The sequence below is a fragment of the Musca autumnalis genome, unplaced genomic scaffold (assembly GCF_047663935.1).
Source record: "Musca autumnalis isolate F117 unplaced genomic scaffold, ASM4766393v1 scaffold_3, whole genome shotgun sequence".
In the NCBI taxonomy this organism is placed as follows: Eukaryota; Metazoa; Arthropoda; class Insecta; order Diptera; family Muscidae; genus Musca; species Musca autumnalis.
The window spans coordinates 60607162-60633325 of record NW_027411866.1 but is presented as its reverse complement, the minus strand read 5'-3'; the positions used below and the strand labels follow the sequence as shown (position 1 = coordinate 60633325).

At 40.5% G+C, this 26164-nt stretch overlaps 1 protein-coding gene and 1 long non-coding RNA gene across 2 annotated transcripts in view; one reads left to right on the top strand and one right to left on the bottom strand.

Moving 5' to 3' along the window:
- LOC141399829 (uncharacterized) overlaps window positions 1–18776 on the bottom strand; it is a 237074-nt gene extending 218298 nt beyond the window's left edge. The window contains exon 1 of the mRNA XM_073979159.1: window positions 18648–18776. The gene's annotated coding sequence lies outside the window, so the exon portion shown is untranslated. The remainder of the gene's footprint in view (window positions 1–18647) is intronic.
- On the top strand, window positions 13394–14709 carry LOC141399832 (uncharacterized). The gene is made up of 3 exons (XR_012411976.1): window positions 13394–13477; window positions 14000–14100; window positions 14160–14709. It is a non-coding gene; the product is annotated as an uncharacterized lncRNA (long non-coding RNA).
- Window positions 18777–26164: the final 7388 nt, after the last annotated feature.

Below are 26164 nucleotides of genomic sequence, written 5' to 3'. Positions count from 1 at the left end.
ATATTCAAATTGGAAGTCCATGCGATCCTTCGGTTTTGTTATCAACAAACGCATTAGTATTGCCACTAATTTCGGGAAGTTTACCATCCTTTACTGTCTCTTCAGATTTTAGGTCGCAAATACCAAATATTCGTTTGGCGGACGTCAATTTATTTGATTCTCGTCCAGTAGATCTGCTGCTCGGTGCAGATTTATATCCGAAGATCTTGTTAGAGGGATGTCGTTCCATTATATCGGGAACTTTGCCAGCACAAAATACTGTTTTCGGTTGGCTTGTCACTGGGCCAATTCCATCGTCGGAAATTAGAACCTTTGCTACGACAATTAATATTGAGGAAGAGGACTCTCTTAATAAAACTTTGTTGCGATTCTGGGAATTGGAAGAAACTCCTAAACGGAAAATGTTATCAACATCTGACCGAATTTGTGAGGAAAATTTGGTTCGAACCACTCGTAGATCCTCTGACGGTAGATTTATTGTAACCCTGCCCTTGCGAACTGAGTTAGGAGTAAACGGGTATTTGGGGGAATCTCGTGGTAATGTCCTCAAGCAATTCCTTCGGAATGAGGCATCGTTATTGAAAAAACCGGATGTAAAAGTCACATATGATAAGGTTTTGACTGTTTAGAGCTCGACCATATGAAGTCAGTTTCTGCTGCCAATACTAGCACCCTTTCGTGTTATTTGCCTCACCATCCGGTCATAAACCTCGAAAAACAGACAACAAAATTGCGGGTCGTATTTAACGCCTCGAATAAAACTTCTAACGGGAACAGTCTGAACGACATTCTACATGTCGGGCCCACTTTGCAGCTGGACCTTGTACTTTTAATACTTCGTCGGCGAGTATTTAAATTCGTTTTCAATTCAGACATAACCCAAATGTATCGGCAGATTCGCGTTGACCCTCAGCACACTTCGCTTCAAAAAATCCTCTATCGGGACTCGCCAACTAAACCCGTTCAAGATTTCGAATTAGAAACAGTGACTTTCGGTTTGAATTGCGCCCCTTATCTAGCTATTAGAACATTGTTGCAACTGGCGGACGAAACAGAAACTCAGTATCCCCTAGCAGCGCATATATTGCGAAAATCCATGCATGTGGATGATGTATTGGCAGGAGCTCATGACCTTGAGACCGCGATGACAGCTAGGGATCAACTTATTTCGGCAAAGTTTGAGCTCAGAAAGTGGACGGCCAATGATAAGACTATTTTGAATCGTTTCCCTCCAGAACATTTGGTAGATGCGCAATTATTGTCATTCGTGGAAGCTAGCAGTTCGAAACCTCTTGGTATCAGGTGGAAAGCTAGGTTGGATTCTTTTTATTTTGATGTCAAACCCATAGAAAAGAAGGCTAGTTATACTAAACGGGAAGTTCTGTCCGCAATAGCTAAGTTGTTTGACCCTGTTGGTTGGTTAGGGCCAGTTATTGTCACGGCAAAAATGATTATGCAAAAGGCCAGACCTAGATCAAATCGGTTGGGACGATCCCCTTGTAGAAGCCACTTATTTGGAGTGGCGTAAATTCGTAGACACGTATCATAAAGTAAATACGATACAAATTCCTCGTTGGATTCGATATACTCCACAGTGTATGGCCGAATTACACGTGTTTTCAGATGCCTCGATTAAGGCATACGCGGGGTAGTATATATTCGAATTGAGGGAACAGTCTGAACGACATTCTACACGTCGGGCCCACTTTGCAGCACGACCTTGTACTTTTAATACTTCGTTGGCGAGTATTTAAATTCGTATTCAATTCAGACTTAACCCAAATGTATCGGCAGATTCGCGTTGACCCTCAGCACACTTCGCTTCAAAAAATCCTCTATCGGGACTCGCCAACTAAACCCGTTCAAGATTTCGAATTAGAAACAGTGACTTTCGGTTTGAATTGCGCCCCTTATCTAGCTATTAGAACATTGTTGCAACTGGCGGACGAAACAGAAACTCAGTATCCCCTAGCAGCGCATATATTGCGAAAATCCATGCATGTGGATGATGTATTGGCAGGAGCTCATGACCTTGATACCGCGATGACAGCTAGGGATCAACTTATTTCGGCAAAGTTTGAGCTCAGAATGTGGACGGCCAATGATAAGACTATTTTGAATCGTTTCCCTCCAGAACATTTGGTAGATGCGCAATTATTGTCATTCGTGGAAGCTAGCAGTTCGAAACCTCTTGGTATCAGGTGGAAAGCTAGGTTGGATTCTTTTTATTTTGATGTCAAACCCATAGAAAAGAAGGCTAGTTATACTAAACGGGAAGTTCTGTCCGCAATAGCTAAGTTGTTTGACCCTGTTGGTTGGTTAGGGCCAGTTATTGTCACGGCAAAAATGATTATGCAAAAGGTCTGGCTAGATCAAATCGGTTGGGACGATCCCCTTGTAGAAGCCACTTATTTGGAGTGGCGTAAATTCGTAGACAGGTATCATAAAGTAAATACGATACAAATTCCTCGTTGGATTCGATATACTCCACAGTGTTCGGCCGAATTACACGTGTTTTCAGATGCCTCGATTAAGGCATACGCGGGGTAGTATATATTCGAATTGAGGTCCCAGGTCAGAATGTGTTCGTGCATTTGTTGTCTAGTAAGACCAAAGTGGCCCCAATTAAATCAATTTCGTTCCCTCGTTTAGAGCTTTGTGGTGCGGTTTTAGCGTCGGAACTGTTAAAAGTCATCGTCAAGGAGATCGACATTGAATTTCGTCAGGTGTATTGTTGGACGGATTCAACTATTGTTTTGTCGTGGCTTCGAAAAACCCCCTCTACGTGGACCACTTTTGTTGCAAATCGAGTCTGTAGGATCCAAGAAAATGTTGGAAACCATAATTGGTATCATGTTCGGTCGGAAGATAATCCTGCGGATCTAGGAAGTCGTGGTGTACCTCCATCAGACTTAGCTACTAGTCCCCTTTGGTGGCATGGGCCATGCTGGCTCAGCCAAGATAAATCGAGTTGGGATATTCGTGACCTAACTCCACTTGAGACTGACATTGAAATGCGTTCGGTGCAGTGTCATTTCTCATTCTTTACGTCGACTTATACTGATATTCTGGATAGGTATTCGTCTTTTACAATGGGGATTCGTGCTGTAGCTTATATGTTTAGGTTCGTTCAGACCAACTCTCGGTACCGAGGTAGATATACTTACCCTTCGAAAAGAATTACCACTTCGAAATTCAATGAGGTTCGGATGCTCCTTATAATAAATACTCAAAAGGTCCATTTTGCAAATGAGTACAAAAGTTTGCTGGATAATAAACCAGTGTCAAGCCCCTCTAAATCCCGTCCTTGATGAACATGGTGTCATGCGTATGAATGGTCGTTTTGCGCAGTCACCCACAGTTTCGAACTCGGAAAGCTGTCCGATTATTCTCCCCTATAGAAGTAGGTTCGTTAGACTTCTGGTGGAATATATTCACATTAAGTGCGTTCATGGCGGACTGCAACTGATGTTGCGGATTTTGCGAACGGAATATTGGATTCCGAGAGTTAAAAATTTGATACGCGCAGTTGTTCGTAACTGCAAGGTATGTCTGGTCGATAAAAAGAGACATTGTAGTCAAATTATGGCAGGTCTTCCGCCGGAAAGAACTATAGTCGATAGGGCGTTTACTACTACCGGTGTGGACTTTGCTGGCCCTTTTGAGGTCAAATCGTTTACTGGACGCGCTTGTAAAATTACAAAAGGATACGTTTGTGTATTCGTGTGCTTCGCGACTAAGGCTATTCATTTAGAGGCTGTGTCGGATTTTTCGACTGCCAATTTCATGGCGGCATTGCATAGGTTTATCGCTCGTCGAGGTTGTCCAAGAACTGTATTTTCCGATAATGGCACAAATTTCGTAGGCGCTTCTCGTGAACTTAGAAAAGATTATATTCGCTTTATTCGAGATAACTGTGATTCGGCCTCTGATGCTCTTCTACATCAAGGTCTATCGTTGAAATTCATTCCAGCTGGTGCACCACATATGGGTGGGCTCTGGGAAGCTGGAGTTAAAAGCTTCAAACTGCATTTTCGGAAGCATTGTCGAAATCTTCGTTTCACTTTTGAGGAATTAGCGACAGTTTTAGCTCGAATAGAGGCTTGCCTTAACTCGCGTCCACTATGTCCTATGTCTGACGATCCGCAAGAATTAGTTTCCTTAACACCCGGTCATTTCTTAATTGGCGCTCCGTTACTTTCTCCTCCTGAACCCTTCATATCTGAACAACCGATATCGCTTGTGAATCGGTATAGAAAACTGCAAGCGCTCGCTCATTTGTTTTGTGATAGGTGGAAGGAGGAATATCTTAAAAATTTGCAAATTTGTACAAATGGAAATTCCCGGAAAGAGAAATAGTAATTGACGATTTAGTCGTGGTTCGGCACGAGAATCTCCCTCCGACCTTGTGGAAGTTAGGTCGTGTTGAAAAGGTTTATCCGGCAGTCGACGGACACGTTCGAGTTGTGGACATTCGTACGGCAAACGGCGTTGTAAAGCGGCCGGTGACTAAGTTGGTCGTTCTGACCGACCAATCGACAAATGAAGAAAATTAAACAGTTATTATCCTTCCTTAGTAACTATGGATTCCACCAATATTTATGGCATCGATCTGATCATGGAGATCGATAACGTATTGGAAAGGGCGGACGGAAATAACACCACGGAAAAAAGAGTGAAGACAGTAGATGATCTTGTCAATCCGATAGCAGCGGTGAGATTGAATGAATCGGAAACGGAATCCGTCACTGCGGATTCGAGGGCGTTGCCGATTCCAACTTCAAAACCATCGGAATCCGTCACTGCGGGTTCCAGCGTGTTAACTCCTCTCACCCAATCTCCCATCGAAAGAACGGAATCCGTATCTGCGGGTTCCTCGGGTTTAAATTCGACCGCGAAACATGAGGATGCACGATCTGAATCCATCTCTGTGTGTTCAACAGATCGGCCACGGCGTACTTCTACCAGCGAATCGGGACATACGTCCGTCACTGCGGGCGTTTTCAATGTTCCGATTCCTCACAAATATAGTTGTCGCGTATGCAATCATCGACACTCCCTGCGTTCGTGTAAGGAGTTTGTTGATATGTCGCTAGAGCTACGGGTCCGAACCATTGCAAAACATAGGGACTGCTCGCGTTGCTTGGGAAAATGGCACCAAGCATGGGAATGTCGTAGTAGGAAGGTCTGTCATTAGTGTGGAGGTGATCATCACTATTTATTACATGACGATCGGAAAAATATCGGCTCTACTCTAACATCCTCATCCCGTTCTCGACAAAGTTCCAGGCCTAGTCCGTATCAGGTTTCTATGTCTCGTCCGAGCTTCAGGTCCGATTCTCGTTCGTCCGCAGATGATAGAACTATTGGACATCCAGTAAGTTCGTCTATCCACAACTTGTCACTTCAATCTGTGGCGACTTTATCACCAAGTCTCGTGGTGAATATTAATACTGGCAGACTAGTGTGTCCTGTTCGGTTGGTATTAGACCCTTGTGCAATACAAAGCCAAATATGTGCAACGATGGTGGACAACCTGAGTCTTCCCACATCAAAGCTGGACGGCGTTCGATTTTGTCGTATTGCTGTAACGTCGGTATATGAACCGACGCTGTCGATAATGGTATCAGCTAGAGTGGCCAATCTCCGCAATGTTTTTACGCCGACGGAACCGATCTCGGAAAAAATCAAGGACGCGTTCCTTGGATTACCTTTGGCAGATCCTTCGTTCTACAGACCTAGTCGTATTGCATTAGTCCTCGGTCCCGATGTGTATGCAAAGGTAGTGACCAATCGCGTACAAGTTTTGCCGGGTTTGCCTGTCGCCCAATATACCATATTTGGATGGATATTGTCGGGTGTCTGCTATACTTAGATCAATGTACTTTAAATACGGAAAAAAAAATAAATTGAATTGAACTGCACTGAATTTGCTCACCAAACTGCACTGTCCACCTTATTCATAATCGTAATTTTAACAAATAGTCTTAAGTATTTAATCTTGTTACAACATTAATAATGTTGCAAGGTGGCCGCCAATGTTTAATTCAGAATTTTAATTAGTTTAATTTACCTTGGTAGCTTTCCACATTCATTGTGTTTGAAAAAAAGCGTCTTTAATTCTATCCTCGTTACAATCTGCATACTCCTATTTTATTACAACTGAACTGTCAAAATGCAGATTCTAACGAGTATCAAATTCCGCCAAAGCCACCTTTCAATGTTATTATTGTCGCTCATCCATCGTCTACCGACCAAACCAGGTAATCTGTCTACCGTCTCTCTACATTTTTTTTTTACTTATTTCTCTCAATAAAGCAACTGCTTTTATTTTGAATTAATATCTAAAACGTTCGTGTTTTATTTGGTTTTTATTTTCACGCAATTTCGGCGTAAACACTCTCTTTCTCTCTTTACCAATTCACACCATAACTGTTTGAAAGAGTAACAACAACAACCAGTAATATAAACTTCATTACACTCATCAATACTCACTGGTTTCTGAAAAACATCAAAACTGGTGCATTCAGTTGTAACTGTGCACGACATTAGTACGGTTACACCAGAGTTTTTTGCCGGGTTATCCCACTTCGAGAGGATTTATTTGACGTTTGCGCTATGGAATTGACATTTTTTTTTTTTTTTTTATCGATCGTTCCCAACGCCACACTTTCCCGCCCCTGCCGACCGAGAGGGCCACCTCCCCTTAACGTAGGGAGCGCGTACACCTCATATTCCGGAATATGGGGGGTTAGTAGACTAGGGAAAACCAGCTACAGCAAAACAACAGCCGGTTATAAAATTACATTTTAAAGACAAACACATCAAAAAATAAACAGGTCTAATCTAACATATTGTCTGGCAACTGTTACAACAATACTAAGAACGTAAGATAAAGTTTTTTATGACATGCAGAGGTTCGGATAAAGAAATCCTATTATATAACTTGTTATATTCATCACATAAAGATCGGAGTGGATTACTTATTTCATAATTAGATTTCGCTAACGTTAATTTTAGTGGTATGTAGTTTCGAGTACTACGTAAAGGTACATTAAAATTTATTTCGCCAATTAAAAACTGTGATTCAATTTGTCCACGCAAGAGTTTAATAATGAATACAGATCTGAGCATTAAACGTCTTTTCTCCAATGTTGGAAGGTCAATTAACTTTAGACGGTTTTCGTATGGTGGAAGAGATTCAGTTGAGCTCCACCCTAAACCTCTAAGAGCAAACAAAAGAAATTGAACCTGTACTGATTCTATCTTATCAGAATCACATTTGTAAAAAGGACTCCAAAGTACACAACCGTATTCTAATGTTGGTCGAACAAGGCTAATGAACAAGCGTTTGGTCACGTATGGATCGTCAAATTCCTTAGACCAGCGTTTTATAAAGCCCAGTAATGACTTGGCTTTATTAACACAAGACTCTATATGTAAGTTGAAACGCAATTTACTGTCTAAAATAACTCCAAGATCTACAAACGAATCTACATTATCCAATTTGTGCGAACCTATGAAGTAATCGCAAGAATCAGGACGAGATCTATAAAATGATAATTTTTTACATTTTTTTAAGTTTAATGACATACCGTTGACACTACACCAATTGGAAAGAGAATATAAGTCTTGTTGCAGATTAATTGATTGATTATAAGAATCATGATTGCTAAACAGTTTAACATCATCAGCAAACATTAATACTTTAGAGCAACGAATAACAGATGGAAGGTCATTTAAGTAAAGTACAAAAAGTAATGGACCTAAATGGCTACCTTGAGGAACACCAGAATGCACAGTTATATTTTTTGATAAAATATCATTAAAAGAAACCCTTTGGGTACGGTCCTGTAAATAAGAACGTATCCATGACAAGAGTATTGATGGGAAACCCATAGAATCAAGCTTATATATTAACAATTCGTGTACAACGGTGTCAAAGGCCTTACTGAAATCTGTGTATATAACGTCAGTTTGACATTTATTTACGAATCCACTGTGAACGTGACATGTAAGTTCCAATAAATTTTTCAAGGTAGACCTACCCTTAACGAAACCATGTTGATAAGGTGATATTATAGATCTAGCGAAATGAGTTATTCGGCGTGAAACCAGAAGCTCAAAAAGTTTAGGAATTGCACTTAGTTTTGCAATACCTCTATAGTTTTCAATCACACATCTACTATCAGATTTATGCAAAGGAATAATAAAGCTAGATCTCCAGACAAGGGGGAAATATCCCAATGTCAACGAGTCGTTGAAAATATTTGTTAGGGGACGATAAAGTTCATATGCACATGATTTTAAAATAGAAGTCGGTACACCATCTGGACCTGGTGAGTTTGAATATTTCAATGACAATAAACCATTTAATACTTCATCCTCAGTGAGAATAATGCGAGGAAACTGGTTAAGTTTATGAATAGTATAAGGGTAATTAAGGGAGTTAGTTGAAAATTTGGAGTAGGTACTTTGAAAAAAGTCAGCAAACATATTCGCAATGTCGTTAGGGTCACATGATTCTCTACAACCAAGTCTCATGCTACTAGGAAATTCACGTACTTTTCTTTTAGAGTTTACGAATTTATAAAAGTTTTTGGGATTCCTATGAAAATTATTTCGCATCTTTATTAAGTAATTTGAATAACACCTTGAATTTTCTCTATTGAACGCATTTCTAGCTTTTGCATAGTTGGTAAAATTTAAAGTGGAATTGCATCTTTTAAATTTTTTATACATTCTACTTTTCATATTGCGTAAACTCCTGAGATGTGGAGTAAACCAAGCAGGACCCATTTCTGAGCACATCTTTAAGAGAGGGACTGATACTGTCAATGCATCATTAAGTACTTTATAAAAATTTGAAATACTGGAATCAATGTTTCCCTGAGGTAACCAACTATTATTTGATAAGATAGAACGCAGTAGGACCACATTAGTTTTACCAAAATTTAGTTTACTTGACTTAGTTTGCGGTAAAGTTTTAGTAGTTGAAATATTATTGAGTTCAAGAGTTACCATAAGGGTGGGATGATAAATATCTTCAGGTTCTGAGAATGGAGGACTTGCACATACAGAAGAGTTTATGGTTGAAGAAAACACTAAGTCTAAAATTTTGCCTTTAGAATTATAGATATTATTTATTTGATAGAGACATTGATCAAAAATATTTTCCCAGAAGGATAACATGTCTGTAGACAGTTCTGTTGCTGAAACAGGTACATAATCCACAGTGTTGTCGCCTGAGACCCATGTTAAGTTTGGTAAATTAAAATCACCAAGACAAATCAATTCAGAATTTGCTGAATGCCGTAAAGAAACTTCTTTTATTAATTCGGAATGTTTAAGATAAATGTCTATGTTTGAGTTTGGAGCAATGTAGGAGCACGTTATAATAAAGGATTGATTTAAATATTTTATTTTAACACACACAAATTCAATATAAGGGTATTCAGTAAGTATAATTCGCTCTGAGGCAATGGAATTATGAACTGCAATGAATACTCCTCCACCAATTTTGTTTAGTCTATCTTTTCTGTATACTTGGTATTGATCTGACAAAATCTCAGTGTCACGAATACCTGGTTTCAGCCAAGTTTCTGTAAAAACTAGGATTTTGAGATCACAACCAAAAGATTTTAAGTAAATATTATTAAGTTTAGTATTTAGACCTCTAACATTTTGGTAAAGTATGGATAGCGAACTTATTGGTTTTTTGAAACAGACACGACTGAAGGAATAACTACAGGATTAATAGTATTAGATTTCTCTCTGTATATATATTCTTTAACTAGTGTACTTTCTGGCCAAAATGATTCATTTAATATAACATTAAAGAACTCATGAGGCACAGTTAATTTGAAAGATGATATGACACGTGGCCTTGACGAATTATATTTCATAATTTTACAGTCAGTGTCACGTATGTTATTCAATCTAGCTTTTATGTAATTATAAATGTTATCTACAGTCGTATTAGGATGTAATCTAGAAATAAAAATATTTTTTCTGGGAGGAATTACGATTAGTTCATTACTACCCCCGGACCATGAAGGATTGGAATTTAAAGATGACTCAGTTTCCTGAACTTGAGGTGTAATTGGAACAGAAGCATTAACATTCGAACAGGGTGTATTAACAGTAACTACAGGAACAGCATTAGTAAGAGAGCATATTTGTAACATTTCTGAAGAAGGCGTTTCAGTTGTCGAGTTTCCTTTTGAACTTGAAACGATTGGAAGTGATGAACCCTGCCCCGGAAGGGCCAGGCTATTTTCCGAAGGTAAGGTCTCAACAGACTTGCGTGGCGGAACCACAGCTGGTGAATTAAGGCTAATTAAATTATCACCAGGAACAATAGTTGAGATTTTTTTACGTTTCGGAGAGCCATCAGCGAAATCAAAATTTTTAAACATTTTTTCAAAAATTTCAAGCCTAGAAAAAACGACTTCAAAATCCTTCCTCATGGCAGCAAGCTCCATTTTAGATTCCCTGAAAAGACGGTAAAAATCTACTTCCAGAGACCTGCAATTGGCACATGCCCAACGAAATCCATTATTGCGGTCAGTAATGACATCAAAATGCTTGCCGGTAAAACCCAAGCATTTCAAATGTTCATGCTTCTCACATAACCAACAAGTCAACAAACGTTCTTTCAAACTTGTAACTTTACAGTCTTTATTTAAACAATCCATTATTACTGGTTATGCCTAAAAGTATGCTATACCAGATGCCAATAAAAAGTTGTAAAAAATTTAATGTTAGTTAATTTTAAAACCGCCTAAAAGTATGCTCTAAATCTTAGTCTAATAAAATATTACGAATAAATAAAAACGCAAGACAGAAAAATAGCAAATGTCAAAAATAGAACAAAAACAAAATAATCACCAAGAAACACTGAGATAGACACAAATTCAAACTCACTTATCTGTTTAAACTAATATGTTATAAAACAGAACTTCACTGATCACTAAAGCGAATAATTCTATATTTTTATTATTTCAGTAAATCACACACGAAAACAACACTGAAACTAATAAAATTTTATAATAAATTATCCACTTTGCAGAACACAAAAATAACACAACTAAACACAACAAGAGTTGCCAGATTTTCAGATTTTCCAAACCCACTGGGTTAATCCGCTTAAGTGTAACCGGGGTATAATAGCTCATTTAGACTAGCCATAAATCCTCAACTGAATTTAATAAATCCAGTACAAATCTCATTGCATTTAGATATACCTTTGGAGGATTTAAATGACAATCAGCTGATTTTTATTCATAGCACAATTACCAAGGTAGATACATCAGCCCATCTGATTGAATTTGAAACGTTGTTGTAAATTGAGTTCGTTTAAAAAAAACATACGGCAACTTACAAATTTATTGTTCAATATTGAAAATTGTCCTGTCCTGCTTGGAATCGAAAACCATGATGTCTATTTTGGAGGCTAGGTGTCGCTCTGCTGGCATGTTAGCGTATCACGCGGCTAAAGCTTGTCGGATGGTGGGGTTCTTTGCGGCACTCTACCTCATAAGACAGGCATCAGAAAAATCCTTCATGCCAGACTAAGATAAGAGAAGGTGAAATAAAAAAGTATATTCTGGTGACCCAAAGAGAAGCGAACCATAAAACAAATAAAGGACAAAGGAATTCAGCACCACACTAACTTGTTAAGAGCCACATCTCGTCGGGTCTTACGATGAGGATTTACCCTCCCACTGGACTACAGGTCCACCATAGCAACCAAGAGTTTTAGATTGCCCCATACCTACCTCTTCACTCTATTTTCCCTCCTAACTCCTCATGCGATTTGACAGCTACATGATCTCAGAAAAACAATTCAAATTTGTACGTTACAAATGGTCATTGTTGTGCGATTTATTATACTGATTTCTATAATTCTTACAAAAACATGACTTCTAAGAAAATTACGGTAAGTATAATTGTAAACTTCAGGAACAAATTAAGTTTAGTATATTCTAAATTATTTTTAATAAAAAAAAAATACTAGATGCATTAATTTAGTTGATTTCTATTTTAGTATATTTTCATGTGCTGGTAACCAGGTAACAGGGTTCCAAGTGATAGCTGCTTATAAGTTACGTCTGTCCGTCCAAATAAGTTCTGCGTTAGGTAAGTAAATGCTTTCTCTACAATGATCTATAAAATCCCTAAATTTTTTTTTCTTTTATTAACGCATACTTTTTATTTTAGAGCCATCATAATGACCCAAAAAGGGACAGCATCTCGGGAAAACGATGGACAAAAATCCCTCAAAACCTGACTTCCCTGCCTGCCTAGAAAGAGCTCTATCTGTTAGGGCTGGTACTTGACCCCAATAGTTGGTCGACACAAGATAAATACAAATTATGTAAATTAAAACTTCTTTTCTTTATAGATTATTATAGAAGCAGTCAAGTATTGTATGGGGTATATTGGTCATAAGCATTCACCTGGCACCGCGGACGGCAGGTGCTTCAAACAGATTCCAACGAGGGCAGCGGGGGAGGTGAGATCGCAGGGTAAGACGTCTGGTGTTGAATAGCTTTAAGAACTCTATTGTAGCTGTTTTGGTTTAAGTTTCTTTTTTTTTTCTTTTTTTGTACTTTAATTCAATTTTAATTATGTTTTAAGTGGTTTTATTTAAGTCCAATTTAGTTTTAACGTTAATTCAGCTTTAATTATTTTTTATTTAAGTTCAATTTGGTTTGTACTTCAGTATGTTTCAATTGTACAATGTTCATTTGAATTTTTGTGTTGATTTATTGCATTTGGTTTCGCACTTTTCAAATAAAGGCAATTTATAAGAAAGTATTGTTCTTGTTTACTTTTGGTTGTAACCAATGATAAGTATGGGCTGGTTCTCAGTTTTACATCGGTTGCAGGTTATGATCGCTGTCAGAATTGGTCGGTTTCTCCTTCGTAACAGTCTCACCTCCGGCTGCTTCCAAGTCGCAAAAGAAAACGAAGGTTTAAAGCATTGTAACCTGCCATTACAGGTTGTTGTCATCACGTCAGTCTTTCCGGTGTGGTTTAATTGAGTGATTTTTGTTTATTTTGTTTTGACGGCAAATAAACAAGTAAAACTGTTCGACTGTCATTTATTATTCCTAAACAGCTGATGAAGTGCTGCTATTAACCAATAGATGGCGTTATATTGCCAATAATTGTGCACATGACAAACCCAACCATCCTTTGAACATCACTGTCAAAGGATGGGAGGGAAAAAGTGCAACTATTTGGTTATTCAAATTCAGTTAAGGTCCACTGTGCGAACGCCTTTCAATTTGGTGCCTATAAAAAAAAACAAAGTTATTTGAGCCACCCTGTTTTGCAGTTACTCGACTATGGTTATTCCATTTACGTTTTTTTTAAATCGGTACCCAAACGTAGTTCGACGTCTCTATGCTACATAACGAAAGAATTTATTTCATTCAACGTTGTGAACGAACAATTTGGCGGAATAGAGGTAAAGTCATAATTAATTTGGGTGTTTACCTTTTTATGAACTGAAAACATCGTGGAAAATAAAATATTCAACCGAACTGGTTGAAAATTAATAAATTCCCTGGTAAAACAAGAGAAAAGAAATTAATAAAGCAATTCAATTCATTCTCAATGAACTGCGATGTTTCAGAAAAGGGAATGTGTGCGTATGTGTGTGTGTGCCTAATACACCGGTCCATTAAAATAACAATTTATATTTGCATACATATAGATGTATGTGTACGATCTATTCATGCTTTTGGAAAAGGAAGAATGATAAAAACTGACGCCAAATGAATGAAGGGCAGTGGGTACGCACTGATGTTCCGTTAGGAATGTATAGGCTTAAACGCCAAGCATGGAAACGGTATCCTAGGTCCTAACAATCAAAAAAATTTACTGGATGAGATAAAATGAAAAGAATTTGTATACGATTTCAAACATCATTAGGAAAAATACAAAACGACAATCAATAATCTAACTGTTCTATTTTGTTTATTTACAGGAGGATAAGAATAAATGAAATTATTGGCCCCTCAAAGGATAGGTTTTCCGAAACGTTACCGCTGTTCTTTTGGGTGCTTTACTGAACATTCTTAGATAAAGGTAACGCATGTAGTGCTCCCCATTCACCCTCATGCTAAATGCTGTTTTGTCATTTCCAGGTACAAAGGTCGTTACTTGTTGCTATAACTTCGATGAAGAGAAGGACAGTTTGAACACCTAGGGGATATTACCGTAAATAGCCTTCCAAAGCGGAAAATGGATTGAAAACTAATTTCGTATGTGCAAATGAAATATACCGTCAGCCATTTGCACCTATGCATGGTTACTTAATAAGCATTTACGAGGGTTTCGTCAGTTACCATTTCATCCGAAAATCAACCCGATAGGGCAAGGACTAAATGATCAACAGACAATCAAGGTTCAAGCGAGTAGGGAGAGTAGTAAAATGTTTAAAACTATTTTAATCATATTTAAAAAAAAAAAGAATAGACTGAGTTTTCAAATCATCTCATATGCTAATTAGAAAATATAAAATAAAGAAACTAGTTTGTGTTCGAGAGGATATGTGTGATATCCCCTAAGACCAGAAGAATTCTTATGCTCATTATGTTTTGACGATGCTACTGCTATCTGCTTTTACCACAGAGAAACTTTCGATAATGGATTTTGATTAATAAAAAAAAGTGAATGAAAATGAATTTCATATACAAATGAGCTGAAATGTTTCGATATAATTGGATATTATATATTTCTGAATATAGTTGAGCTTGAAAGAACTATTTTCCTATGCTTTCATTTTTTTTTTTAGCACTTAAGCCAAAAATCTTTCTTCATATGTTTAAAGATCTTAAACCGTATTTCCATGCATGTATTGATTATATTTGTCCTTTGGTTGACTATGTCGTGTATTATCGGGCAAAATATTGAGGCACTTCCCTAAGACGCTTATGCTAGGTGTCAGAGTAAATAAGGCTTTAATTCCAACGGACAGTTTAGGGACTTCATTTAGATCAGCACAAGATGCGGTTCATTTCGTGATTTTTTAAAGCCTAAATAGTGGGCATAGATCACCCCTAATGCAGCCTTGTGTACAGATATAGCACTTTAGTAAACACTAGGTTAGAAAAGACTAGGGTACTTCGCTCTACGATGTAGTGTGATTGGTCATCGTAGTCACGAATAAAGCAGGTCTGCAGCATTGGTTTCTGTGGACAATTACCAAATGATTTCGTTGCGAAAAATTTACGCCTTCCATTAGGCTTATGATATGAAAGCTGCATGTGACCGTTCAGTTTCTATAATACATGAAAGACTTGTGCCTATGACTTAATTTACATAAATCAAACTTCCTTGACAATTTTATCTCGTCCTCGAAGTTGGTTTTTCCTGAATAGAAAAACTGAGCGAACATATTTGTACTCACTATACCCATCTTAAGGTGTGTCCCTTTACTAGAATGCGCTGACAAAGATATCAGAATGATGTTTCTATTAAGTTTGAGTAATTTCCAACACCTTGTCCTCTTCTGATATCGACTATCTTCTAATTTAACATAGTCTTATCCCATTCCTACCTGCTACGGATGCCGACGACTAGATCTACAAATTTCGTAGGCGCTTCTCGTGAACTTAGAAAAGATTATATTCGCTTTATTCGAGATAACTGTGATTCGGCCTCTGATGCTCTTCTACATCAAGGTCTATCGTGGAAATTCATTCCAGCTGGTGCACCACATATGGGTGGGCTCTGGGAAGCTGGAGTTAAAAGCTTCAAACTGCATTTTCGGAAGCATTGTCGAAATCTTCGTTTCACTTTTGAGGAATTAGCGACAGTTTTAGCTCGAATAGAGGCTTGCCTTAACTCGCGTCCACTATGTCCTATGTCTGACGATCCGCAAGAATTAGTTTCCTTAACACCCGGTCATTTCTTAATTGGCGCTCCGTTACTTTCTCCTCCTGAACCCTTCATATCTGAACAACCGATATCGCTTGTGAATCGGTATAGAAAACTGCAAGCGCTCGCTCATTTGTTTTGTGATAGGTGGAAGGAGGAATATCTTAAAAATTTGCAAATTTGTACAAATGGAAATTCCCGGAAAGAGAAATAGTAATTGACGATTTAGTCGTGGTTCGGAACGAGAATCTCCCTCCGACCTTGTGGAAGTTAGGTCGTGTTGAAAAGGTTTATCCGGCAGTCGACGGACACGTTCGAGTTGTGGACATTCGTACGGCAAACGGCGTTGTAAAGCGGCCGGTGACTAAGTTGGTCGTTCTGACCGACCAATCGACAAATGAAGAAAATTAAACATTTATTATCCTTCCTTAGTAACTATGGATTCCACCAATATTTATGGCATCGATCTGATCATGGAGATCGATAACGTATTGGAAAGGGCGGACGGAAATAACACCACGGAAAAAAGAGTGAAGACAGTAGATGATCTTGTCAATCCGATAGCAGCGGTGAGATTGAATGAATCGGAAACGGAATCCGTCACTGCGGATTCGAGGGCGTTGCCGATTCCAACTTCAAAACCATCGGAATCCGTCACTGCGGGTTCCAGCGTGTTAACTCCTCTCACCCAATCTCCCATCGAAAGAACGGAATCCGTATCTGCGGGTTCCTCGGGTTTAAATTCGACCGCGAAACATGAGGATGCACGATCTGAATCCATCTCTGTGTGTTCAACAGATCGGCCACGGCGTACTTCTACCAGCGAATCGGGACATACGTCCGTCACTGCGGGCGTTTTCAATGTTCCGATTCCTCACAAATATAGTTGTCGCGTATGCAATCATCGACACTCCCTGCGTTCGTGTAAGGAGTTTGTTGATATGTCGCTAGAGCTACGGGTCCGAACCATTGCAAAACATAGGGACTGCTCGCGTTGCTTGGGAAAATGGCACCAAGCATGGGAATGTCGTAGTAGGAAGGTCTGTCATTAGTGTGGAGGTGATCATCACTATTTATTACATGACGATCGGAAAAATATCGGCTCTACTCTAACATCCTCATCCCGTTCTCGACAAAGTTCCAGGCCTAGTCCGTATCAGGTTTCTATGTCTCGTCCGAGCTTCAGGTCCGATTCTCGTTCGTCCGCAGATGATAGAACTATTGGACATCCAGTAAGTTCGTCTATCCACAACTTGTCACTTCAATCTGTGGCGACTTTATCACCAAGTCTCGTGGTGAATATTAATACTGGCAGACTAGTGTGTCCTGTTCGGTTGGTATTAGACCCTTGTGCAATACAAAGCCAAATATGTGCAACGATGGTGGACAACCTGAGTCTTCCCACATCAAAGCTGGACGGCGTTCGATTTTGTCGTATTGCTGTAACGTCGGTATATGAACCGACGCTGTCGATAATGGTATCAGCTAGAGTGGCCAATCTCCGCAATGTTTTTACGCCGACGGAACCGATCTCGGAAAAAATCAAGGACGCGTTCCTTGGATTACCTTTGGCAGATCCTTCGTTCTACAGACCTAGTCGTATTGCATTAGTCCTCGGTCCCGATGTGTATGCAAAGGTAGTGACCAATCGCGTACAAGTTTTGCCGGGTTTGCCTGTCGCCCAATATACCATATTTGGATGGATATTGTCGGGTGTCTGCTATACTTAGATCAATGTACTTTAAATACGGAAAAAAAATAAATTGAATTGAACTGAACTGAATTTGCTCACCAAACTGCACTGTCCACCTTATTCATAATCGTAATTTTAACAAATAGTCTTAAGTATTTAATCTTGTTACAACATTAATAATGTTGCAAGGTGGCCGCCAATGTTTAATTCAGAATTTTAATTAGTTTAATTTACCTTGGTAGCTTTCCACATTCATTGTGTTTGAAAAAAAGCGTCTTTAATTCTATCCTCGTTACAATCTGCATACTCCTATTTTATTACAACTGAACTGTCAAAATGCAGATTCTAACGAGTATCAAATTCCGCCAAAGCCACCTTTCAATGTTATTATTGTCGCTCATCCATCGTCTACCAACCAAACCAGGTAATCTGTCTACCGTCTCTCTACATTTTTTTTACTTATTTCCCTCAATAAAGCAACTGCTTTTATTTTGAATTAATATCTAAAACGTTCGTGTTTTATTTGGTTTTTATTTTCACGCAATTTCGGCGTAAACACTCTCTTTCTCTCTTTACCAATTCACACCATAACTGTTTGAAAGAGTAACAATAACAACCAGTAATATAAACTTCATTACACTAATCAATACTCACTGGCATGGTAGAACAAATACAAGGTAAAGTTAATACTACAACAAATACAACTCGAACAACAACCACAAAGGAATTTGTTTTTGTTTGTAACGTTACTGCCAGTTGTATTTGTAAACAAAACAAGGAAATGTCTATAAATTATTGGAATTTAAAAAACTAATAATTTTTCACATTTGGTTGAATATTTTGGAAAACATGAATGAAAATTCGTTACATTTTCAATTTTTATGTTTCCACATCATTCCACTAAATGCATAAATTCTCGCAGAAAGTAGAATTCTTGCAGACAAGTTTGGGGTCGCTGGAAATTCATAAAAAAAGGAGAAGCTGCTTCAATGTTTTGTTTTAGAAATCAAAAAAGCACATGTTTATTAGGGCTTTATTTTTTTACATTTTAACAAAATACCTCACATATTAACAAACGTTGTATCGCCTCTACAAGCGGGGATTTACTGCGCAGCTTATCGTTCGAATTTGGAGGAGGTTACATATCATTGATATGAAGAAGTCTTTCTGGGAAATGGTTTTTTCCGAATGATATATTTTATTCTCAAAAAATATATGTCCCTAATGTACATCGAAATAGAAATAAACTTATAAAATGTCATATGAAATTTGACACTAACGTTACAACCCAGTTCAGTCAGCTGTGTATTGCTGCTACCTTTTCTTATTCTACCATGACTCACTGGTTTCTGAAAAACATCAAAACTGGTGCATTCAGTTGTAACTGTGCACGACATTAGTACGGTTACACCAGAGTTTTTTGCCGGGTTATCCCACTTCGAGAGGATTTATTTGACGTTTGCGCTATGGAATTGACATTTTAAATCCAAACCCACTGGGTTAATCCGCTTAAGTGTAACCGGGGTATAATAGCTCATTTAGACTAGCCATAAATCCTCAACTGAATTTAATAAATCCAGTACAAATCTCATTGCATTTAGATATACCTTTGGAGGATTTAAATGACAATCAGCTGATTTTTATTCATAGCACAATTACCAAGGTAGATACATCAGCCCATCTGATTGAATTTGAAACGTTGTTGTAAATTGAGTTCGTTAAAAAAAAACATACGGCAACTTACAAATTTATTGTTCAATATTGAAAATTGTCCTGTCCTGCTTGGAATCGAAAACCATGATGTCTATTTTGGAGGCTAGGTGTCGCTCTGCTGGCATGTTAGCGTATCACGCGGCTAAAGCTTGTCGGATGGTGGGGTTCTTTGCGGCACTCTACCTCATAAGACAGGCATCAGAAAAATCCTTCATGCCAGACTAAGATAAGAGAAGGTGAAATAAAAAAGTATATTCTGGTGACCCAAAGAGAAGCGAACCATAAAACAAATAAAGGACAAAGGAATTCAGCACCACACTAACTTGTTAAGAGCCACATCTCGTCGGGTCTTACGACGAGGATTTACCCTCCCACTGGACTACAGGTCCACCATAGCAACCAAGAGTTTTAGATTGCCCCATACCTACCTCTTCACTCTATTTTCCCTCCTAACTCCTCATGCGATTTGAGAGCTACATGATCTCAGAAAAACAATTCAAATTTGTACGTTACAAATGGTCATTGTTGTGCGATTTATTATACTGATTTCTATAATTCTTACAAAAACATGACTTCTAAGAAAATTACGGTAAGTATAATTGTAAACTTCAGGAACAAATTAAGTTTAATATATTCTAAATTATTTTTAATAAAAAAAATACTAGATGCATTAATTTAGTTGATTTCTATTTTAGTATATTTTCATGTGCTGGTAACCAGGTAACAGGGTTCCAAGTGATAGCTGCTTATAAGTTACGTCTGTCCGTCCAAATAAGTTCTGTGTTAGGTAAGTAAATGCTTTCTCTACAATGATCTATAAAATCCCTAAATTTTTTTTCTTTTATTAACGCATACTTTTTATTTTAGAGTCATCATAATGACCCAAAAAGGGACAGCATCTCGGGAAAACGATAGACAAAAATCCCTCAAAACCTGACTTCCCTGCCTGCCTAGAAAGAGCTCTATCTGTTAGGTTAGGTTAGGTTAGAGGATGTGCAGCCACTAAATGTGACTGCGCCACTCGGAGACCTTATGGTCCATTGTGATCATCCTTTAGAAAAGGTGGAGAGAGATAAAAATAGATAAGAGAGATAGAATTGAATTAATAGGATGGATAGATAAATAGGAATAAGAAGTATTAAAAGAGCTAGGAAACAGATAAGAAGACGAGGTAGGCAGAATAATCGAAAAGACAAAGACGTTACGCGTTTAGGTTGCGCTGTCCCAGCCACTTTAGATTCTTAACGATGTTGCAGATTACAGTAGGTTCCACAGTTGAGTAGAAGGTTAGAGACGGCGGAAAACGAACACCCACTAGTCTGTGTCGTCTACGAGCCAGAGCTGGACAACGACACAGGAGGTGTTCGATCGACTCCGACTCCTCCTCATCCTCACAGAGTCTGCAGTAGTCATTAACATCCCTATCCCATTTAATGGTAAAGGCCCTGACATAGCAGTGTCCAGTGATGACTCCCGTCGTTACCTTCACTTCCGCTTTGCTCAGGTTCAACAACGAATTCGTTCTTTTGGCTGACAGAGACGGCCATATGGATCTTGCCACAATGCACCTAGGTTCATTGCGCCACAATTCACTGGCTCTTTCGTCAGAGAACGCTTCGACTTTTTGGAAAAAGTGACAGATGGGTGGTTTGATAGAGTCAGTGATAGCTAGATCAGCGGACTGTGATCCTCGTCTAGCTAATTCATCTGCTTTTTCATTACCCTGGTAGTCACGATGTCCAGGTACCCAACATAGCCGAAAGCCGTTAGTTAGCGCATCCAGAGCTGCTCTACACTTGAGGACGACGTCGGATTTGATGTTACAGGATTTGATGGCTTTAAGAGCCGCTTGACTATCCACATAGATAGTCACCGGTTCAAAGATTTCTGCATCCAGATCTTTAATCAATTCCGCCGCCTTCCAAATCGCGAAGATTTCAGCCTGGAACACACTACAGTTGCTGTCTAGCCTGTATGTGCGTTCAAGTGATAGACTTTCACAGTAGACACCGGCACCGGTACCTTCCTCCATCTTGGAGCCGTCTGTATATATAGCCAGACCGCCCAGAGGGGGGTTACTGCGGTTCCAGTCGTCTCTACTAGGTATAATGACTTCTATATCGTCAAATCTTAAGACTGGTGATATATAGTCACTTATTTTGCCACAATGGTTCACAAAAATACCTGATTCATTCAGGATACACCCATGCCCATAGGTACGACCACGCCAAAGACCCTGTTCATGAAGCCGCAGGGCACTCCTGGTTGCCTGACACTTAATGCTGATACTCAATGGTCTTAAGTTCAGCATTGCGTTCAGTGCAGCCTGTGGCGTGCTCCTGGTAGCTCCAGTAATAAGAGTTGCGGCGGCCCTTTGTACCTTATCGAGCTTAGTGGATGTTGACTTTTGAAACAATGAGTGCCACCAAACGAGAGAACCATAGGATAGGATGGGTCTAACCACTGTATTATACAGCCAGTGTATAATCGAAGGAGTTAGTCCCCAGCTTTTCCCAATGGAGTTCTTACATGAATAAAGTGCAATCATTCCCTTCTTCGCCCGCTCCTCAGCATTCCTATCCCATCGCAATTGACAGTCAAGGATTGTGCCAAGGTACTTTGCTTCGGGGGAGAGTTGGAGCTGCACCCCATCCAGTGTTGGTGGAACAAAGGCGCCGAGCTTACGCTTCCTTGTGAACATTACCAGTTCCGTCTTCGTTGGGTTAACCCCAAGGCCATTAGCCTTGGCCCAGCGTGATAGAGTTGATAGTGCTCCTTGCATAAGCTCCGAAATGGTTGACGGAAATTTACCGGAAATCAGCAGTACCACGTCATCGGCATAAGCAACAACTTTGATACCTTGATTGTCCAGCTCCATCAAAATATTGTTTATAACAAGGAGCCACAGTAATGGCGAGAGCACACCTCCTTGAGGGGTGCCTCTAGTCACTGTTTTCCTTATTTTTATCTCCCCAATGCTAGAATTTATAATCCTGCTTTGAAGCATATTATTAATCCAGCACGTTAGGGGTTCAGGTGCATTAACTTTCTTCAGTGAGAGATTAATGGACTCAAGTTTTACATTGTTAAAAGCTCCTTCTATGTCTAGAAAGGCAGCCAAGGTAAAGTTTGAGTCTTCCATGTTTTTCTCAATGAAGCCGACCACCTCATGCAAGGCAGACTCAACAGATTTACCTTTAACATAGGCGTGCTGTGAGTTGCTTATAGAGACGGTGTCTACCTGACTCCTTATCTCCAGGTCGATCAGTCTTTCGAGTGTCTTAAGGAGAAAGGATGATAAACTTATGGGTCTGTAGTCTTTAGGTGCAGAGTGACTAGGTTTTCCCGCTTTGGGAATGTAAGTTACCTTTACCTCCTTCCACAGCCCCGGTATAAAAGAGAAAGTCAAGCACGCCCTAAAAATCTCCTCCAGGATTTGGTATAAGGTCGGTGATGCAAATTGTAGCATCGCCGGCGTTATGCCATCCGGCCCAGGAGACTTATAAGGCTTAAAAGTGCTGACCGCCCACTTAATTCTACTTCTGTTGACCACCCTGTCAATGAGTACCAAATCCAAAGGCTCCTGAACTCGGAAGTCGTCACGCTCGTTGTTGACAGTATCCTCATCCTTGCAGCCTGGGAAGTGGGTCTCCGCAAGGAGATCAAGAGTCTCAGTGGCGGAGTCTGTCCACGCACCATCTTGTTTCTTGATACTTCCAATGGATTTGGGGTCCTTGGAGAGTAGTCGTCGAAACCTAGCTGCGTCGTTAACTCCTTCTACCGACTCACAGAAGTTAACCCAAGATGTTTTCTTTGCCCGCTTGATTTCACTCTTATATTTATTGAAACTCACTTTATAGGAGTCCCAATCAATATCGAGTTTAGTCTCATGCGCCCTGTTATACAGTCGTCTAGTGTTTTTCCTAAGTTCGCCAAGCTCCTTGCTCCACCACACCGGTTGAGATTTCCTCCCAGGATATGTTAGTGGACAGGACTCCTTATGGCAACGAAGAAGAACATCAGTGAGATTTTTAACGGTTCCATTGAGGTCATCAACTGTTTCCGTACTAATATTAGGAGTTAGTTGCGAGTTCGTTAGTTCCGTATATTTGTCCCAGTTTGTCCTTCGTGGGTTCCTATAAGGAATTTGGCGACCTCTGTCCAGAGAGACATCAAAGAATATCTGCATATGGTCCGAAAAGGAACATTCTTTAGATACCCTCCAATTCCTCAGGACAGAGTCATCTAAATTAGAAAGGGTTAGGTCAATGACCTCTTCCCTGTTCCTAATTTTAAACGTTGGATCACTACCCCTATTACATATCCGTAAATTATAAGATAAAATAAAATCGAATATGGACTCACCCCTCTTGTTGGTGTCCTTGCTGCCCCACTGGAAATGGTGAGCGTTTGCGTCGCAACCCAGGATTACGTTACAGGTACCCATCATCTCGTCAAGCAGACGTCGGACACACTGGTTGGGTGGGTCTGGGGCCTCAAAAGGCATATATATAGATGACAGCAGCGTGGCCTTGCTTCCTCCATGCTCCATCCTGACCGTGCATATGTCACCGTTACTGTAATTAGATAAAAAGATTAGATTTAAACTCTTTTTACCTACTATACAAGTCCTTACCTTGTCCCCCTCGGACGCGGCAAAGACGTCGAAGTTGGCATTGTTTAGTCCAGAAACCTTATTTTTATAGATATAAGGCTCCTGGACTAAGACAATGTCTACTTCAGAGTTCGTGAGGGACAAGAGCAGTTCAGCGGCAGCGGCCTTGCAATGGTGCAGATTAATCTGCAGTATGCGCAGCCTTTGCCGCTTCCCTGCCCTTACTGTTTTTCGCGAGGTGGGCTCAATCGAAACCGAACCCATCCTGAACCGAAATTCAGCTTTCCCTCACGTTCTCTTAAGTATAACTCCCCAGGGGGGTCGACCGCCACTCTGGCCACTAAGCCTCCCAACTCGCTACAGGGGACTAGACTAATAACAGTCCAGCCTGTTGTAACAAGGTTGGGATTCTGCAACCTCAGCATTCTCAGCAGGATTTCCTTGCTTACCGTAGGTGGGGGAATCCACGCTGAGAGTACCTTTCTAGACGGGATGTCCGATAGGGAGACCGCCGCCAGATCAGCTCCTTCCCACAGAGCACCAAGACCACTCACTGTCTGAACGAGAAAGTCTCGCGACCTCTCATTCATGCAGTTTATGACCTTGACACCCTTACGCAAGAAGGCGCTGCCAAGCTGACGGTCTTCCGGATCTTCCGGTCCAGAAACTATCGCAGCCCGAAGACCAGTTTCAAATAGCAACCAGTGACTGTCGCTGATTTTTCCATTTGGATCAGCTCTGTCGATGATTGCTATTTGCAGGCCATCGTCTGTCACAGCAGTTGGTCTACCGTATGGCTTATTGCGCCTTTGACCGCGTACCTTGGATTTAACTTTTCCAGAAGAGGCGGAGACCTTCTCCGTACTCAGTTGCTTCTCTTTGGTCACACGCCCAGCGGCCGCTGCATACGAGGTTGATGGTTCGATCAGCTGAGAAGTCATCGTCTTCTTGGCTGAAGGCTGCGGACCCTCAGAGGAGCGCACACGCTTCACAGATTTACTCTGCGAGGCGCTGTTCTCCCCACCCGAAGACGATATTTCCTTAGCTGATCCAGCCCTCTCCCTGTTGAGACCAGCATCTTCGATTGCGTCACCCTTGCCTTTTGGAGCAGAATCGGGCTTTGAGGCAGAGTCCTTTACCGCTCGATCACCACTAGGGGTGACTGTTGGCTTAGGGGTGCTCTCAATAGCCTTTTTCTTTACCTCTCGGTTCGGGATAGGCTTCGAAGAAGAAGATTTTGGCGCAGCACATTTACTGGAGGTAGCAGGCTTTGCCTTCTCTACTACGTCTTCCGGGAGGAAGATCCTCTCCACCGGGAATTCGCGATGAAATTCACGAGGGTACATTCTTTCGAACTTCCTCATAAACTTCAACTTGCCCTTGATGAGGTGGACCTCCCTCTCCGAATGCAAGTTTGCATCTTTCCCTACAAACCTGCGGAGATAGGATACGGCACGCTTGTAGTGTCTCGCATCCGATGCTTTGCGGGCCGAGGCAAACTTTGAGCAGCTGTCCGCTTTCGGGTCATCTACCGATTCCCCGTCGTCGGACATCATTTCCGTCGCCTCCTGCCTTTCAAGCTTTTTGTCGGCATGTGCCGACACAGGACCAGTCGGAATACGACTTGCCTCCGGTTGAGTCACCAGGCTCATACCCCCTTCGTCAGGGCTGCAACGATCTACCCGTGTAGACTTGGCCGGGATCACCGTGGTGTCCAGCTCGTCGTCAGTCAGAGTAAGATTGTGCAGCAGTTCCTCCGGGAGCATGTCCTCAGTGGTTTCTTCCGGCACAAGCCTTTCCAGCTGGTCGAGGAGTTCCCTACTCTGTCTCTCTAAACTGTCGTCGATAGTTTTTTTGAGATACGTCTTAGGGTCGTCCCCGCCCACACTTGCAGTCCTGTCTGCCTTGGACTGGCTTTCACCAGCCCTGGTCAAATCATGATCCTTACGAGAAACCGAGTCGTCAACTTTGGGGTTAGAAACTGATGCACTTGTAGCAGGTACAGCTGTAGGTGCCAAGGCATCCACACCTAAAACAGCCGGATCACAATCATTTGATCTCGACGACACATGGCTTGTGGTCACACCAACACTTGCCGCCGGTACTGGGTTATTAACTCCCTGCACCGTAACTTTAGTCCTTCTTTTTCTTCTACCCATGTTAGTTAATTATTTAAGGGGACTACCCCGATCCAGTTTTTGGTCCACGGGGGGTCCAAAGACCCCCAGAGTCCCCACAATGTGCGGAAA